We start from the raw sequence: 16,574 nt of genomic DNA on the forward strand, positions 1-16,574 counted from the left end.
CTGACGGCCTGAGGCTCGCCGGTGGAATGCGGTCAGACGAAATTTACAGGACAAATCAGAAGCCACTGAGCTCGACGCGAAATGTCAGGATTGCTGTAAATCCACAAGTCCGTTAACAGCGCCGAGCCATTTAATGGCAAATGAATAGTCTCTTCTTGTGGGATTTCTTTTCCTGTTTTTGTTAGGTAATTAATAATTTGTTGGACTTGTAGCTCATTCTATCGATGTCCTCACGTGACCTGCACTGTCCACAAGACCAAGCCTGTGGTGAGTCAGATGCAGTGTTGCTCTGAGATTGCGTCTGTGCGTCTGCTTGTGTCTGTAGTGCTGTAGCGATTTGGCACACGGCACTACAATCCCAGCGGTCTCGATTTGATTCCTGGCTATGTGTAACACCGCCGTCAATTGGAGTTCTAAACCTGACCTGGGTCTTCCCACGGTCAAATTAGCCTGGAATTAGTGCCTGGTGTACGGCATTGTGCGGACATTGACAATGAGAAGTCGTGCTGCTTGTTACGTTATATGCTCACTCTAACAAGATTCGTGCCAACAGTGTAAGCAGACTGAAAGGGGACTCTTTACGTGTGTGTACCGTTTGCCGGCATGTGTATATGTGTATATGTCCAGTATCCCTGTGCATGTGTTTGGGCGGAGCAAGAACACTGCGGCTCGTGCACCGATGCTATGAACCTGAACCTGAGTTCGTTCCTGACCGTGGCTGATATCAATGGAAAATGATATTTGAACCAGTTCTGTCTGCCCCCCCCCCTCCCTCAAATGAATGCCTGGTCCAGTGAGGAGATATCACTGCTGCATGGAGCAGCGTAGACATGCGTGGGTTATAGGCCACTCAAGCCCTGTCACGTGCAATGCCAGGCTTAATTGGTGTTCACTAACAGCACCATACCACATCAGTCCCTATAGGCTAGATCGCAGATCATTGGCTTTGTATGAGTGTGTGGATTTGTGTGAGTATGTCAACTCAGCCTCCAATGAGTACCTGGCGCGGTGTGTATATATTGCCACTAGAGAAACAAAGGCGGACGGGCGTGGTGCTGGCTACCCACCCCCTCGTGTGCGGTGCTGGCTTCACAGGTGCTCGCTAACAGCACTTGCCCCAAAAGTATGTTAAGGCTATACGGGGGATCTATGTCTTTGTACTGCAGAATTCATTGAGGAATATGAGATTATCACCACTTGACACTTGTTGTCAATGGTGAATTAAGAAATACCAAAGTATTGTTCTTACTACAGAGTGCATCTGTACAGTCACGTTTATGAAAAATACATACACTCGTGTTAAAATACTCTATTAAAATTAGTACATAAAAAGACGCAGACCTAAATAAATGACTGAATCAGATTATTTGTGCATCTAACTGGGCAATGAAATACTACATTTTGCATGTTCTGTTAATATTATTTTAAATAATAATAAGGTTCAGCGTTGTGTCAATCGGCTGCTGGATAAAAGCCTCCCCTATGCCATGTCAGTCATGTGACCATACTTCACCATACTGCTCATTGAAGGTTTACCAAGAGAGGCTCTAGGGCAGGGGTCGGCAACCAAAATAACAAGAAGAGCCATTTCTTTCCAATTCGGTACAAAATTCAGTATTTCAAGAGCCGCAATGCATCTGAGTACATACTGTACTCACGTACATATCGTCAAGAAGCAGCCTGTAAAGAGCCGCATGCGGCTCCGGAGCCGTAGGTTGCCGACCCCTGGTCTAGGGCCTGTGCAGATGTCACCTGAGATTGATGTTAGTCGCTGGCAGGATTTTAAAGTCAGGTTACAGGGTGTGTAACCCAGTGCGCTAACCACTGTGCCACCACTCCACAGGCGACTGTTTTAATTACCAGCGTGTATATTTAAATACATTTTACCATCGACCAATTTAATGAAACTAATGTCATAAAATTTATTTATTTCAACCAAAAAATGTTAAACGCTTTCATTATGATTATGATAAAAACGTATTTTTGCTTTTATTTTATTTATGAAAATGCATCTGGTCATAAAACAAACATGCGGAAAAGTCGCCAAAATGCCTGAAATATTTTATGGGAAATTAGAGTCGATAATAAATAATTAAAGCCCTAACCTCTAGTAATTGGTCTTTTTCACACTTTGATGTTTGCACAAAGGCAGGGGGACCCATTGAAAGTCCCACAAAGGCCTCAGATGCAGTGGGATTATACGGCAGGAATTTTTCTGAATGAAGGAAGGAGTCTAAAACCCTCCCCATTTTTTTCTTGTTCAACTCTGCCCCATCTTCCCGGCTACACATCTCTCACCCCTGCCGGCACCTCCCCCAATAACCCCCCCCCCCCCACCACCTTCACCCCCTTTCCACCTCCAACTCTCCCCCCCCATACCCCAACACACATCTCCTCTTCCTCCCTCCTCCACCACTTCGCCTATCCAACAACAAAAAAAAGAGAGCGAGAGAGAGAGAAAAAAAAGCTTTTAAGTCGGTAAACACAATCCTAATCCTCCAGCAGCAAAGCATTGACCCATTTCCTATTTTGTGTGCGTGGCCCTGGAGCAGTTGTGGGAACCTTTGCATTTCTAAGTGTGGAAGCCAAGCACCTATGCAGGCGAGCTGTCCGCTCACTGCCAGAGAGCTGTACGGGGCAAGCCGCAGGCAGGACTGCCTCTGACTCCTCTGCCTCTGCTGCTGCTGCTGCCACCGTTGCTGTCCTGGAATGACGAGCGTTACGTTGTTGGCAGTGGCACCGCTCACTGAAGGTAGGCGCCTTGTCATTTGTTTGCACGCGCGCGCGTGTGTGTGCACGTCTCTTGCTTTGTTATCGCTGGTGGAGACGTTTGTGTTGAAGACACCATCACGACTACTTGTTTTTGCACCGTTTGCCGACCTTAAATCATGTGCTCGTCAACAGCACTTGCCCTGACAGTCCGCGCGAGACTATATGGGGAATCTGTATCTTTTTTTTCCTCTTTACTTGATACAGCAATCGTGCTGTGACGGTTCCACCTGAAGACGGAAGCTTGTGTTGCCTCCGAAACGTCGAGATTTTTTTGTTTTACTTTTATTAAATTTTATTTTATTTTTTACCTACATCTTTACCAAAAAAAACCTAAGAGTATGAATCTGTATCTGTAACGCGTGCTATTGCGTTCGCATGTTGACGCCAAGTTGTCTAAGTCGAGATGTGTCCCTGTAGTCGCATTATGAGGTTACTCATCATACGCCACCCGTGGACAAATTACGTTCATCGGGAAGGGGCAAGTCTGTCCATGCGTAGCACAATGCGCGCGTGTGTGTGTCACAGTCTGCGAAGTCTGTACAGGGGGGGGGGTCTTTGTCTTTGTATTGAGTGCAGTGTTATGAACGTCCCTGCAACACAACCAGTGGAGTCTGCGTGAGTGCTGCAGTGGATTGAGCGTGATATTGATGATGATTATGAAGTTGGTGGTGGTGCTGGATTGATGCTCGTACTCGTGTTTTAACCAGGCGCTAACAGCGTGCGTCTTCTTCCTGTGGAGTGTCTGGAGGATCTTATATAAGGGGACGATGATACAATCGCAGAACCCGGCTGCATTCTGCCCTCTATTTAAACGGCACGCCGCGTAGTGTGCGGTGGCTCCGGCGTTAACAACATCTTTGGTCATTTGTGGCTCTTTACAATACCCGCAAAAGTGGAGCCGCAGCGCGCACGGATTCTTTTCCCATGAGCTCAGAGCTCGCTCATTCAAGGCAGGAGAGTGAATGTGTGTGGGTGGGTGGGTTTTTTTTCTTCCGAGCCGAGTGCGTCGTTTGCACGTGTTTGCCGAGGGAGCAAGCGAGTGAGTGAGTGTTGTGAGTGCGCGCGTGTGTTCGATCCTTGTGTGTGTGCCGTGCCTCTCTCTCATCTCTCTCTCACCTCTCGAGGCCAAAATGGTCTCACGTTTCAGCCCTTTTAGTAAAAGCTCCACACTCGCTTTGTTTTGGACAAGGCGATGCATTTTGTTGTGTAAACTTAAACTGATTGTTGTTTTTTGAGCCCAAGAGGCTGTTACAAGTCAACGCGACGATTTTCTTGGGTGATTTCTCTCAGCTCCTTTTACACCCCCACCCACCCCTCATTCATCTTCCTACTTTGCATTTTGTATTTTCCCCCCTTACACCACTCAATATTGACTCTCCGATTTAATTGCTCTTCCTCGTTTAGTTTAGTCGATGTATTCTTTTATTCGCCAACATTTATTCTACCAATTCATCATTCTCCAAATCGTTGTATTTTTTTCTTCAGAAAGGACAACTTCTTCTTGGTTCTTTCGGTAAAGTCACGTAGAAGGGAAATAATAAAGTAATATAAATCAAACATAATACAATAATTCTCACGACGTTTCGGAGGCAACACAAGCTTCCGTCTTCAGGTGGAACCGTCACAGCACGATAGCTGTAACATTTATTTTTATTATTTTATTATTTCCCTTCTACGTGACTTTACCGAAAGAACCAAGAAGATGAATCCCTGCAGTCACGAAAGCTTTAAATCGAAATTTAAAGGACAACTTGTCGCTGCCCATTTAGAACAGGTCAAAGGCCTTTTTGCCACAGGGCTGTGATCTTTTCGCTTGGTGCCATGTTTGTTTTTCACACACCATTCAAGACTCGCCTACAGCCTGCAGCTTGCATTTTTGCTTGGTAATCAGGGCAGCTCAATTTCCATGATTATATGCGAAATGTTGTTTAGATTTGGAATACGTTGATATTTTTGGAATTTTTATATTGGTATTGGTATTTCTAATGGGTTTTATGGCCGGGTGGTCTTGTTTCTGGCTGTGCTTGCAAGCGTTTTCGCACACACGTGTTTGAACGTCACCTTGAGTGTCTATTAATATAACAGTTGCTTATTTGCGTATATATTGTCATAAATCATGTACTGTGCTAAGATTGACCCTCTGTTATTGTAGAATATATTCGATACCCATTCTCCCTCTAGATTACTATATAATGCATTCCTTTGAAATCCAGACCTAAATTACTCAATAAACCACCTTGATAACATAAGTGCTGGTGATGTGTCTGGGAAATACTATGGTAGACTAACGTAATATTTGTAATGATGGGGCATTCTATACGTTACGTAAAATGTGTGCAATACTTTTTTTAAAGGAATTGTTGCAGCGATTGCTGCTGAAAATCGGTCGGTTGTTAAGGAACATATCCAGGTTTTGTAAAAAAAAATAACGACTCTTCCAACACAGTTGCAGATCAACCTTGAGTTTCCCAACCTCTGCGTAAGAACAAAGGTTTAAAACTTTCCATACATGCAACCACCACCCGTCAGCATTTGTATACTTATGAGGGTATGCACGTGATCAGAGGTTGACATTGACCACTTTATGTCACGTGTTTCTCTATTACTGTGCTACCACCTCGCAAGACCGTAGCCACGGAGTCAACATTGGGGGGGACCAAATCTTCCAGGGGGTCTGGGGTCCCCCCCCCCCCAGAAATATATCTAAATTTGAAAACTAATTTCTTGCCAATTCCTGCCTAAAATATTGAAAAAATTCACTAACACATGGGATGGACTTTTTATTTATTTTTTACAATAATGTCTAATAGTGTATTACATTGCTCTGTTTTTATTTATTTTTACCATTTCTTGTTTCATTGTATGTAATGGCAGAAATTAGGGATTTATAAAGTATAACCATAACCACAATCATATAAACAGAAATCTATGCATTGATTTATATGAAGACAAGTCCAGATATTGTGGCTAATGTTTAGCAAATTGTTGTTTTTATTTACATAGTATAGCAATTTTTATAGCATAATATTGGGGGGGACATTTTGAGCATATTTGAATGTCCCTCCCCCAATAAATATCATAATTACGGCCTTGCTTTGTGTATTATATTCTTGGTTCTTTCGGTAAAGATAGAAAACAAAAATCTAAATTTATTTTTGTTTCCTATCTACGTGACTTTACCGAAAGAACCAAGAATATGAATTCCTGCAGTCACGAAAGTTTTAAGTAAAATTTTATACTTTGTGTGCTGCTTCGTTGCTATTCTTGACCCTGCGAATATTTATCTCATCCATCTGCTCCTCTCTATATCTCTCAATGTCATTTCAAGCATCCATTATTTTTTTTCAGCCTTTCGCGTTTTCCAAAATCATTATTATTTTTTCCACTCACATGAACTACGCAGATCATACGCACTCCAGCACTGCAATTGTAAACGCACTGAAACATTCTGAGCACAGCGAAAGGGAATCGGGAATTGTTCCTTCACGTGATTCAATCGTCGAGGATCTCGGTGCGGTGGCGCATGTCAGCACTCAAGCACTTTGTCGGCAGTGGGTTGGTGTGCCGTACAAATAAATACGCGACACTCACAAGTCCACTGGGCTGTGAGGTGGCCTGGAGGTTACAAAAAAACGAGCTGTGAAACTCAATGTGCTTTACTCGGGGAAATAAACTACAAACTTCTTACCAACCAAAGGGTTCTCTACACCATGAGACCTCCTTTACCAGTGGCAAAATATAGTCATAGGTTTTTACCCTTTCAACTGGTGCATTTTGACTGCTTGTGTTGTGGTTATTGCAAACATGATGCCTTGTATAAAGGTGTCAGTTTTTGTACCAGTTGAAAGGGTAAAAACCTATTACTATATTTTGCCACTGGTAAAGGATGTCTCATAGTGTAAATGCTTACCCCGAGCTCTCAATACTCTGATAGTGCGCTGTCTTTGAGTTGTACGCCTTTTGGCGTCATCTGGTCCAACACCAATGGAGACTAGGCTCTAAGAAAAGCTGTCTCGGGTGTGGACCAATCAACTTCAAGGACAGTGCATATCATTATCATCATCAGAGTTTTTATTTTTGTTTGCATTTTGACTGCTTGTGTTGTGGTTATTGCTAACATGATGCCTTGTATAAAGGTGTCAGTTTTTGTACCAGTTGAAAGTGTAAAACCCTATTACTACAAAGAGTTCTTCCCAACTGGATTGTATCCATTTGCGCGGAGTTTGTTTGAGTGTTAATATTCTCATTATGCATGGATTTCTTCCAACTTGCCAAACACTCACGAACGGATTTGGCCAAACATCCCGATGCAGTACCACCCTCTCGACAAAAAAAAGAGTCGTAATTCTCAGTGCGGCTCTCCTCATCAAACAAAGAGATGTATTATTTTAGAATTGAACCGTGGCTTCAGATGGATAGATAGCGACAGTAGTTAATAATAGCTTGTTAGATTGCAGGCATGTTGTGTTGATCATGACGTCAGTGCTGCCATGTCTGTTGTCATTGAATGTGTCATGCAGTACTTCAAACAAGAGACCTCTTCATGAGTGGACTGAACGTTGCATCCACAAAACGCTTGGTATGGTGTGGACATGCTAGACGTCTTTAAATGTGGCATATACAGAACATTCTACAGTCCATGGTGATGATAATTGGTTCTTTACCCTTCTATCTGGCAACAAAACTGACACCTTTTTACAAGGAGTCATGTTTGCATAGACCGCAATACCTGCAGTCATAATACAAACAAAAGAACATAACTCTGATAATGTGCACTGTCCTTGAAGTTGATTGGTCCACACCCGAGACAGCTTTCCTTTCAGCCTAGTCTCATATGGGTTGGACCAGATGACGCCAAAAGGCGCACTGGTCCAACCCATATGAGACTAGGCTGAAAGGAAAGCTGTCTCGGGTGTGGACCAATCAACTTCAAGGACAGTGCACATTATCAGAGTTATGTTCTTTTGTTTGTATTATGACTGCAGGTATTGCGGTCTATGCAAACATGACTCCTTGTAAAAAGGTGTCAGTTTTGTTGCCAGATAGAAGGGTAAAGAACCAATTATCATATTTTTACTGGTAAATGAGGTTCCCATAGAGTCCATGGTGATGTTAAGAGTTGCAGCGGTTAGCCATTTTTTTTTTTAAGACTTACAAAATCTAGATTTGAAGCTTTCGTGACTGCAAGGATTCATACTCTCAGTTCTTTCGGTAAAGTCACGTAGGTAAAAAAATGAAATTAAAATTAATAAAAATAAAATAATAAAATCACGACGTTTTGTGTTGCCTACAAAACGTCGTGATTTTGCCTACAAAACGTCGTGATTTTATTATTTTATTTTTATTAATTTTAATTTCATTTTTTTACCTACGTGACTTTACCGAAAGAACTGAGAGTACTTACAAACTCATGCTAGTTCTACAATTTTAGTCACTGAGAGGCAGTTGTGTGCTGTACTTTGGTTTCCATGGCTATAAAACTCGGGTCACTCTTGCAAATGAGGCTATACGTCTCGGTCTCTGCAGTTCCCACTCGCTTAAACAAAATAAACTTGAAATATTTGTATTTCATTATTCTCCTGGTAAATTATGGCTTAACCTAAATGGCACACAACTAATTTCGCCGACTACAGTTTTTTTTATTAAACGTTCTGCTTACAAAAATAAGCCGCGTAGTGGAAATATGTCCAAAAGTACAAAAGGTTTTTGCAATAACAGCGACATTTAAATTGTTTTTGCGGGAAATTCCTCGTGAATAATAAGTCATTATTTTTTTGAATTTCACCGATTCATGTCCTCGTGAGACGTGGATTCGAGGCACTCGACATCCGTGCCTGACTGCACTGTAGTTAGGTTCAACCTTGTGTAGGTGGCAGCACAGAGACATTACGTTCGACTTTAACTGAACAAAAAAACACACAATTGCGGTGTTCCGCGAAGGGTGGTGGGTTTCCTGTCTGGGCTATTAATTACTGTGGGAGTTAGCGGTGGTGCCGTGATAAGATTGCTTGGTTGAATTATTTGCGGTGGGTGGAGGACCCGGGAGGAATATTTTATATACCCCATTAACTAAAAAATGAGTCCCGTCCAAACACAGGAAGCCGACGATGTAAACCGTCTTATTTTAAATCAAACTTCGATTCCTATTTTGATGGGAGACTCAATAAGGTACCGTACTATACTTTGCATTGGGGTTCACGTCCGTTTTACAGCCATGAGCCAGTGGTAGAATTTTTACTTTGGGGCCGTCCATAAATGACGTCACGCACCTGGGGGGGGGGGTGTCAGACATTTGTGACGATGTGTGACGAGGGGGGGGGGGGTTTGAGAAATGTGACGTCGCATCAAAATGCGCAACTTTAAATAATAGACTTTTAAATGAACGTTTTCTCCTACAACATCAGAGTGCAGCGCCACATTAAATACGCACTACAATGACAATAGTTTAAAGCGATTTGAAGCATGTTTTATTTTGGGGGGGGGGCAGAGCTTGGTGACGTCATATTCTCTTAGTTCTTTCGGTAAAGTCACGTAGGTAAAAAATGAAATTAAAATTAATACAAATAATTTCATTTTTTACCTACGTGACTTTACCGAAAGAACTAAGAGTATGAATCCTTGCAGTCACGAAAGCTTCAAATCTAGGGGGGGGGAGTCTGACTTTTTGTGACGCCGTGTGACGAAGGGGGGGGGGGTCAAAAATCGCGTGACGTCATTTATGGACGGCCCCTTTCCTATGGCAGGATGGGGGCGCCTTCATAAGACAACCACGTTGGACTCACCACAAGATGGTACTAAAGTTATTGGCCCTGGAGGACCGAATGCTTGAGTCGGTGCCTCACCCGGTTTTGTACCAAGGGGCCACATGCTGTAACCACTGCGCCATCCGTCCATTAGTGAACAGTGGGGTGCACGCCATGAAACACCGTCTCGTGTTCACGTGGAATATGTTTACAGACTGACCCCTGTCACCAGAATATGGCATTTCCTCTGGCTCAAGGCCACCAACAGAGATGGTCACCATTTAATAGCCCATTACAGCAAAAGGGCCACATTACGTAATACACGTAATCATAACTGCGTTACTGAAGTGTGCATGCAGGCAATCATGTTCAAGTACACGTGCATATATTATAGTGGACGTACGTTTCTACTATTATTTTAGTGGGCTACTGGCTGGGACGGCTCATGTTTTACCGCGGGCATCGCGTACACGGAATTGCTGCTAAACGGCTTTATAATGAATGGGCCGTGACTCACTTGTAGGCTACTTTGGCAGTTCTAAGAGGGCATTTTGAAAACCACAACGATAGTGAGTTTTGTGCTGCTTTCGTGCTCACTTATTGTAAACTTGTCAAAACTTGTCTGCTAAATATCGCGTGTTGCTGGTTTTACGTAAGTCTGGAAGGATGATGTGACGATACCGTTACCTAAATGTTGTGTTACGTGGACAAAACGGAAGTTGATCTCATTGATGTACAACTTAACGTTTTCCGTTCATGTGTGTGATGAAATGCTGTGTGCATAATGAGTCAGTGGTTGGGCTGGTTTTGGCAACGCAATGTTCAGGTGTGGCCAAAAGAGGGAGTTTAACAAGTGACTAACACCACAGACACGTATAAAGATAAAATAATAAATTAAATACTAGCATACGACGTTTCGATTGCAACACAAGCAATCATCATCAGGTATAAATGAAATAGAAACACAAATCTAGTATACTCAGAAATGGAATGTAATACAACAGAGTTGTGACTTTACCGAAAGAAACAAAGAGTAATTCCTGCAGTCACGAAAGCTCCAAATTAAGATTAACACCACAGACTTTCACAACGACACTTTAGTATATGCAACGCATAACACAATGACTTTGGGATATAAAAAAAACACATTAACCATGTTCATTTAGGGTGCCTTAGATTTTTTTACTCGCAATAATCAACGACATCCTAAAGCCGTACGAACAAGAACAGAGAACATTTATCCCGTCATAGGGATATGAAACAAATTGTTAGGATCGTATATCAAACAATGGCGGGACAATGGCATGCGTGTCACTGCCATTTGTCGCAGGTCGCTTCAATCATTTCAAGAATAGTGCTGGAATATTGGCGGCACCTCAGATTTCCATGCAAAGGACTTTTGAGTGGAGCTTTTCTGTTGAATCATTTTTTGGTAGCAAAATTCTAGTTTCCTTTCCAGAGTTTTCTTCCTTCCCTCAATTCTCCCACCTCTCATTTTTTTTAATCCGCCTGTGATTTCGTGGTCATTAAAATGGATCTCGTGAAGTCTACAAAACACAATGGATGGCTGTGTTTCTCAAGGGATTGCGGCGAGGGGGAAGTCAAGGCCTTGTGTTACATCAGCATTTAAAATGAGATAGAAAGAGAAGCTGTAGTGTTTTTCGGCCGGGAGTTGTTGTTTGGCGGTACAGTACAACGTCGCATATCTGACCTTCACATACCCAGTAAACCGTGCAACGTTGTGCCAACTTTGGCAAGTGGTTAAAACCACTGGACCAATGTTGGCTCAACATTGGTCCAACGTTCCACGTTTACCGAATATCCAGACGCACTAATTCCACGTTAATTTGACTTCCCCTTAAAACGGTACTTATTTTATCGACCCAGAGTGATGATGCGCTGATTCAACCCCCAACCAGGAATTGAACTCGCATCCTTCCAATTGATAACTCCTCGCCCTACCGCTGAGCAACCTGGTCAGTGAGTGCAGGACAGCATTTATATGTCGACAAGTGGCATGATTGTCATTTTCTAACGATGTTCACAAATCCGACCTTTTCATACACCTGCCTAGACCTCGATCCCCAGCCAAAGGCAGTCACCGCATCGCGCGCTTTCAGATGCGCTTCTGTGGCCGTCTGGAACGCTCTTTTTTCGATATTAGGAAGCCACTGGAGCTATGCAACTTTTAAATCTAAATTGAAAACTCATTTATTAAGGATTGTTTTTTGTGTTTAGTTTATTGTCCTTCCCCCGCATCTCCAATTAACACGGTTGGTTATGTACGGTGCCAAAGAAGTACATGCATAGTCGGATATGCGACGTACTGTATTTTTGTTTAGGATCATGCACACAATGTGATATGAAGGCCACTTGTATTACATGATGTGTATTTGCACAATCCCTAATACAGTACAGTAATCCTCTCGGTCAGAGAGAGAGAGAGACACTTTTGTTCTGGTATACTTTTAGCTGACTCCAGCACTCACTCGCCTAGCCTAGTGAAATGGCCCAGGTGTTCTTCACGTAGTTTTTGGGAAATCCACATCGACAGTGAGACATAACAACACCAAGCAGATCTGTTCAACAACTCCGCTTCACGTAGCTTCCAGCCAAAAACCACGTGTGCCCTTTATTTCATTGGATGCTCAAAATGGAGAGGAAATGCTGCCAGACACGAGTGCGGGGGTGAGCGACTGGCTTCTAACTCAAGCGAACAGTTGTTGGTGTGTTCACAGTAATGTTAAACGTACTACCGTAGTATCATGTATTTTGCTACGAGCTACCATACTGTTACATGATTTGTGTACGATGTTTGCACGATGGATAATGAAAACGTCCTCTTGCATATCAATTATTATCAAAACAAGGAGGCCCATGTTAAGTTTCCGTAACTGCTGGTGTATGATGAACAAACTCACGTGGACTCCATAGATCCCAGGGATACACGTAAAAAAACGTAAACATAATATAAGACTGGCATACATTCAAATAGGCAGTAAAATGTTCCAAGCAGAATGCCAATCCACTAGTTGGATGAAAACCTCTAAATGTCACGGCAAGAATTGTTTTTTTTTTACCGCACTTCTACGTGCTGGTCAGTCAATGAGGGTGGGGCAAGAACCGGTTCAGCTATCACTCACCGCTAATGTCAGACCTGTGGCAGGGGCATGAAATTGGGGTCACTGGGTGCACAGCACGTGAGCCAACCAGGACACCACCACACACCAAACAAATACAGCAAAACGACACTGCCGTGTGCATATGCGATGGGTCCTTGCATGAATAACCGTATTGAGCTGCCGTATTAGAGATGCCCGTCTCATCTTCTTGGTTCTTTCGGTAAAGTCACGTAGAAGGGAAATAATAAAATAATAATAAAACTTTCTATAATAATATAAAAAAAAATTCTCGCTATCTTCTTGGTTCTTTCGGTAAAGTCACGTAGAAGGGAAATAATACAATAATAATAAAACATAATAAAATTATGTTCTCAATTTTTATTATTTTATTATTTCCCTTCTACGTGACTTTACCGAAAGAACCAAGAAAATGAATCCCTGCAGTCACGAAAGCTTTCAATCGAAAGATGCCCGTCTCGTCTGATGCACAGACACAGCGGGCGTGCACTTAGACACACACGTCCCTGCTGCATTAACAAACACGCAGGGGGGGGGGGGTGTCTCTTGGCTGCACAGGTGTGGATGCCCATTCAGGGGTGTCCCACCGCCAGACACGGGTGGCCCAGGGAATTACTGACCTCCCTCTGGGCGGCACTGGAGTTTCATGGGAATCTCCCGCCGGCCCACCCACCCCTACGTGTTCGGAATGTGCGAGCTGGAGACACAAATCACTGCCGTGATGTCGGCACCACGTAGGGCATCAAAGAGCTTTCCTTCAAACAAAACAAAGAGATGGGTTGTTGTTGTTGTTTTTAAACCGCATTTCAATGTTCGATGTTGAGCACACAACCTTTGTGATTTTAGGCCGTGAGTTGCTTCTGACATTGGCACTTTAATTCTAGATTTGAAGCTTTCGTGACTGCAAGGATTCATGCTCTTAGGTTTTTTCGGTAAAGTCACGTAGGTAAAAAATAAAAAAATAATAGAATAAATTGTGCTGACGGTTCCACCTGAAGACGGAAGCTTGTGTTGCCTCCGAAACGTCGTGATTTATTATTTTATTTCTATTATTTCTTCCATTATATTTTATTTTTTACCTACGTGACTTTCACGAAAAAACCTAAGAGTATTGGCACTTTACATTTTGGTTGTTTTTCTTCTTCTTTACTCACAAGAAGCGGCGTCGTCGTTCGCGACCGCTGAAATGCACGCCCTTCAAACGAGCGCCACGCTAAGACGAACAGCTCCCCTTGTCGTGGACGGGAGATGCGTCAAGGGTGCCTCGGGGGCCCACGTGGTTTATGGAGGGGGGAGGAGTGGAGTGGGGTGGTTGGGTTTCCCCCTCGTTTGGAGAGCAATTTAGACAACTTGTCTCGAAGCAGCTTCGTGCAGGTGCTCATTCAGCAGAGACGCAGGGCATGGGGAGGGGGGGTCAAGGGGCAAGGACGCAAGTAGGGACAGCCTCCGTGTCTCCACACTGAACTTTAATCAAATTAACCAAAACGATTTGTACAAAAAAATGCAGTCCGACAGATTTGTAGCTGCGATTAGCTCCATTTGGACAAAAAAATATTTCTATATTTTTTTTATCTAACGGTGCTCTGTACGCACGGCGAGCTTGCGTGGATTCTTTAGGTACCCACCTGCATAGCTGACGTGGGGCGTCTGGTCTGCAGGAGGCAGTACAGCAGACAGCTTGTGTGCGACTTAGCCGTGCAATGTCTGGGTTGACCTTCCCCGCAGTGTCAGTGCTTTCTCTGGAGAACTCCGGTTTCATCCCACAGGGAAAACTACTCATGGACTGTGTAACATTCCAAGTGAGCCATTCCTGAAAAAATACGAGACTTAGGGAGGTGTTCCTGGGTAAACACACACGCACATGTATCGTGTGTGACTATGACTCCACGTGTTTTTGAATGCAAGGTCGGCTAAAATAATTTTGAGGCCCCATAGGGGCAACTTTGATAATCCGTGGGTCGTGTGGCCATTTAAAATAATCTGAGACATTTATTGTTTTGAGTATGGTGCTGAACTATTTGTCACTTACGTTCTGAATAATGTACAAAAATAACAGCAATAATATACATATCACAAATTAAAAAAAAAACATAATAAAATAATTCTCACGATGTTTCGGCCACAACGCAAGCAGCCATCCTCAGGTGAAGACGCTGTCTCCGCGACAGACCTGTTCGTCACCTGAGTACGGCTGCTTGCGTTGTGGCCGAAACGTCGTGAGAATTATTTTATTATGTTTTATTTTTATTACTTCATTATTTCCCTTCTACGTGACTTTACCGAAAGAACCAAGAAGATGAATCCCTGCAGTCACGAAAGCTTTAAATCGAAAAATATCACAAATTGAACAGTGACAAATGCAGGTACCGTATAGTAGTTTGCTGATGATGAATACTATACAACTTAAATAACAAATGCAAATCCTGACGTGTAGGTTTTCGTGGTTGTGCTGCGCTGCACTCGGACCTGCTTTCGGGCTGCCACCCACGCGTATTTTGGCAACGATGTCCGACGTTTCGTGCCGAGTGCTCGAAGCTCCCCGGCATGTGGAGCGAATTGCCCCCCCCCCACCCCACGCACGGTGCGACCCGGAAACACGACGGGGGAACAATGCAAATTCTCGCTTTAAGTTTATCATCTCTGGGGGCTTCCACTCAACACTGAGCTTCCCCATGGGATAGAGCTCACGGAAATCCAGCACATGGGCGTGCGTGCGCGAGTGGCGAGCGTTTCGCCTCGGAATGCGCGGTGCTTGTGGGACGCGATGTGCTTGCGCTTCTGCTGCTGGATGAGAAAACATTTACGGGCAAAATTTCACACTTTGGGATTATCTTTTCTCACTTGTGCTGAGGGCTGGGGGAGGGGGCAGTTTCCATTAGTCAGCTGTGAGCTCTGCAAGGCAGGACGTCCGCAATCTGTCCCCCGGTGGGTCTGAGACGGCAGGATTCCACCAACGTCAGCTGCGAGTGACGAGGTCCTGTTGGGTCACGTCTCTCACTCATAGCCTACAAACCTGAAGCTTAAAGCGGACTCGTTTCCATACCTGACTGGTGGTTTTTGGTTCATTTAATACTGGTTGCAATATAATTACTTTACTGAGAACGTGTATAATTAAACATCAGACGATGCATACATATTTCGTCGGCTTAACTTAGATTGTCGGCTTGACGTATATTTACGGCATTTACAATGGAGCATTGAAGCTTTAGTAAATTTTTGTTCGTCATTTATTATATGTGATGCGTACGTATTCCATTGACGCAAAGTTAGCATGAATTAAGTACAGTCGAGTACTGTCGTGTTTCAATTGGCATGGATGTTAAACCATCGAGTAAGCACGGTCACTGCATCGCGCGCTTTCGGATGCGCTTCTGCGGCCGTCTGGAAAGCTCTTCCTTTTGATATTAGGACGCCACTGGAGCTATGCACTTTTAAATCTACATTGAAAACTCATTTCTTTAGAACGGCTTTTTGTGTTTAGTTTGTTGTCCTTCCCCTGCACCTACAATTAGCACAGTTGGCCATGTACGGTGCAAAAAAAGTTCAACATACGCGCGTTACTTTTATATTAACATTTTACATCTACATTTTATATCCACAATATTTCGGATATGCTTGTTTCCAGGCCTCTCTTGCCAAATACGCCTTGTGTTCCACTCACCTCTCCCTTGATTCCAAAGCGAACGAGTTCAGCCAATCCTCTCTTCACATCATGACGGTCTTTGTTTTGTAGCAACAAAAAGCCATGAGACTCCTGTAATCTCGCTGAGTCGAAAAATACCTTGGATATTTCAATACATTACGCCAGCGAATACCTCCTGCGTTCGATTTTTCGCAAAGTGCTCAGCCTGGATTCCTAACACGATGTTTATTTTGCTTCTCTGCACGCTGCACCGCTGATGGAACTTACAGTGCATTC

General features: G+C 43.4%; 1 protein-coding gene across 4 annotated transcripts in view; it reads left to right on the plus strand.

Moving 5' to 3' along the window:
• LOC133350850 (uncharacterized) overlaps positions 1–16,574 on the plus strand; it is a 173,193-nt gene that overhangs the window by 34,749 nt on the left and 121,870 nt on the right. The window contains exons 1-2 of one of the 4 annotated variants that reach the window (XM_061565643.1): positions 92–267; positions 2,553–2,752. The exons of 2 other annotated variants lie outside the window; for them this stretch is intronic. The gene's annotated coding sequence lies outside the window, so the exon portion shown is untranslated. Of the gene's footprint in view, positions 1–91; positions 268–2,444; positions 2,753–16,574 lie in introns of those variants that run through there. One more of the 4 variants, XM_061565642.1, reaches the window with a different exon arrangement.

Source organism: Lethenteron reissneri, chromosome 35 (assembly GCF_015708825.2).
Source record: "Lethenteron reissneri isolate LAM-NWPU_2019-01 chromosome 35, ASM1570882v1, whole genome shotgun sequence".
In the NCBI taxonomy this organism is placed as follows: Eukaryota; Metazoa; Chordata; class Hyperoartia; order Petromyzontiformes; family Petromyzontidae; genus Lethenteron; species Lethenteron reissneri.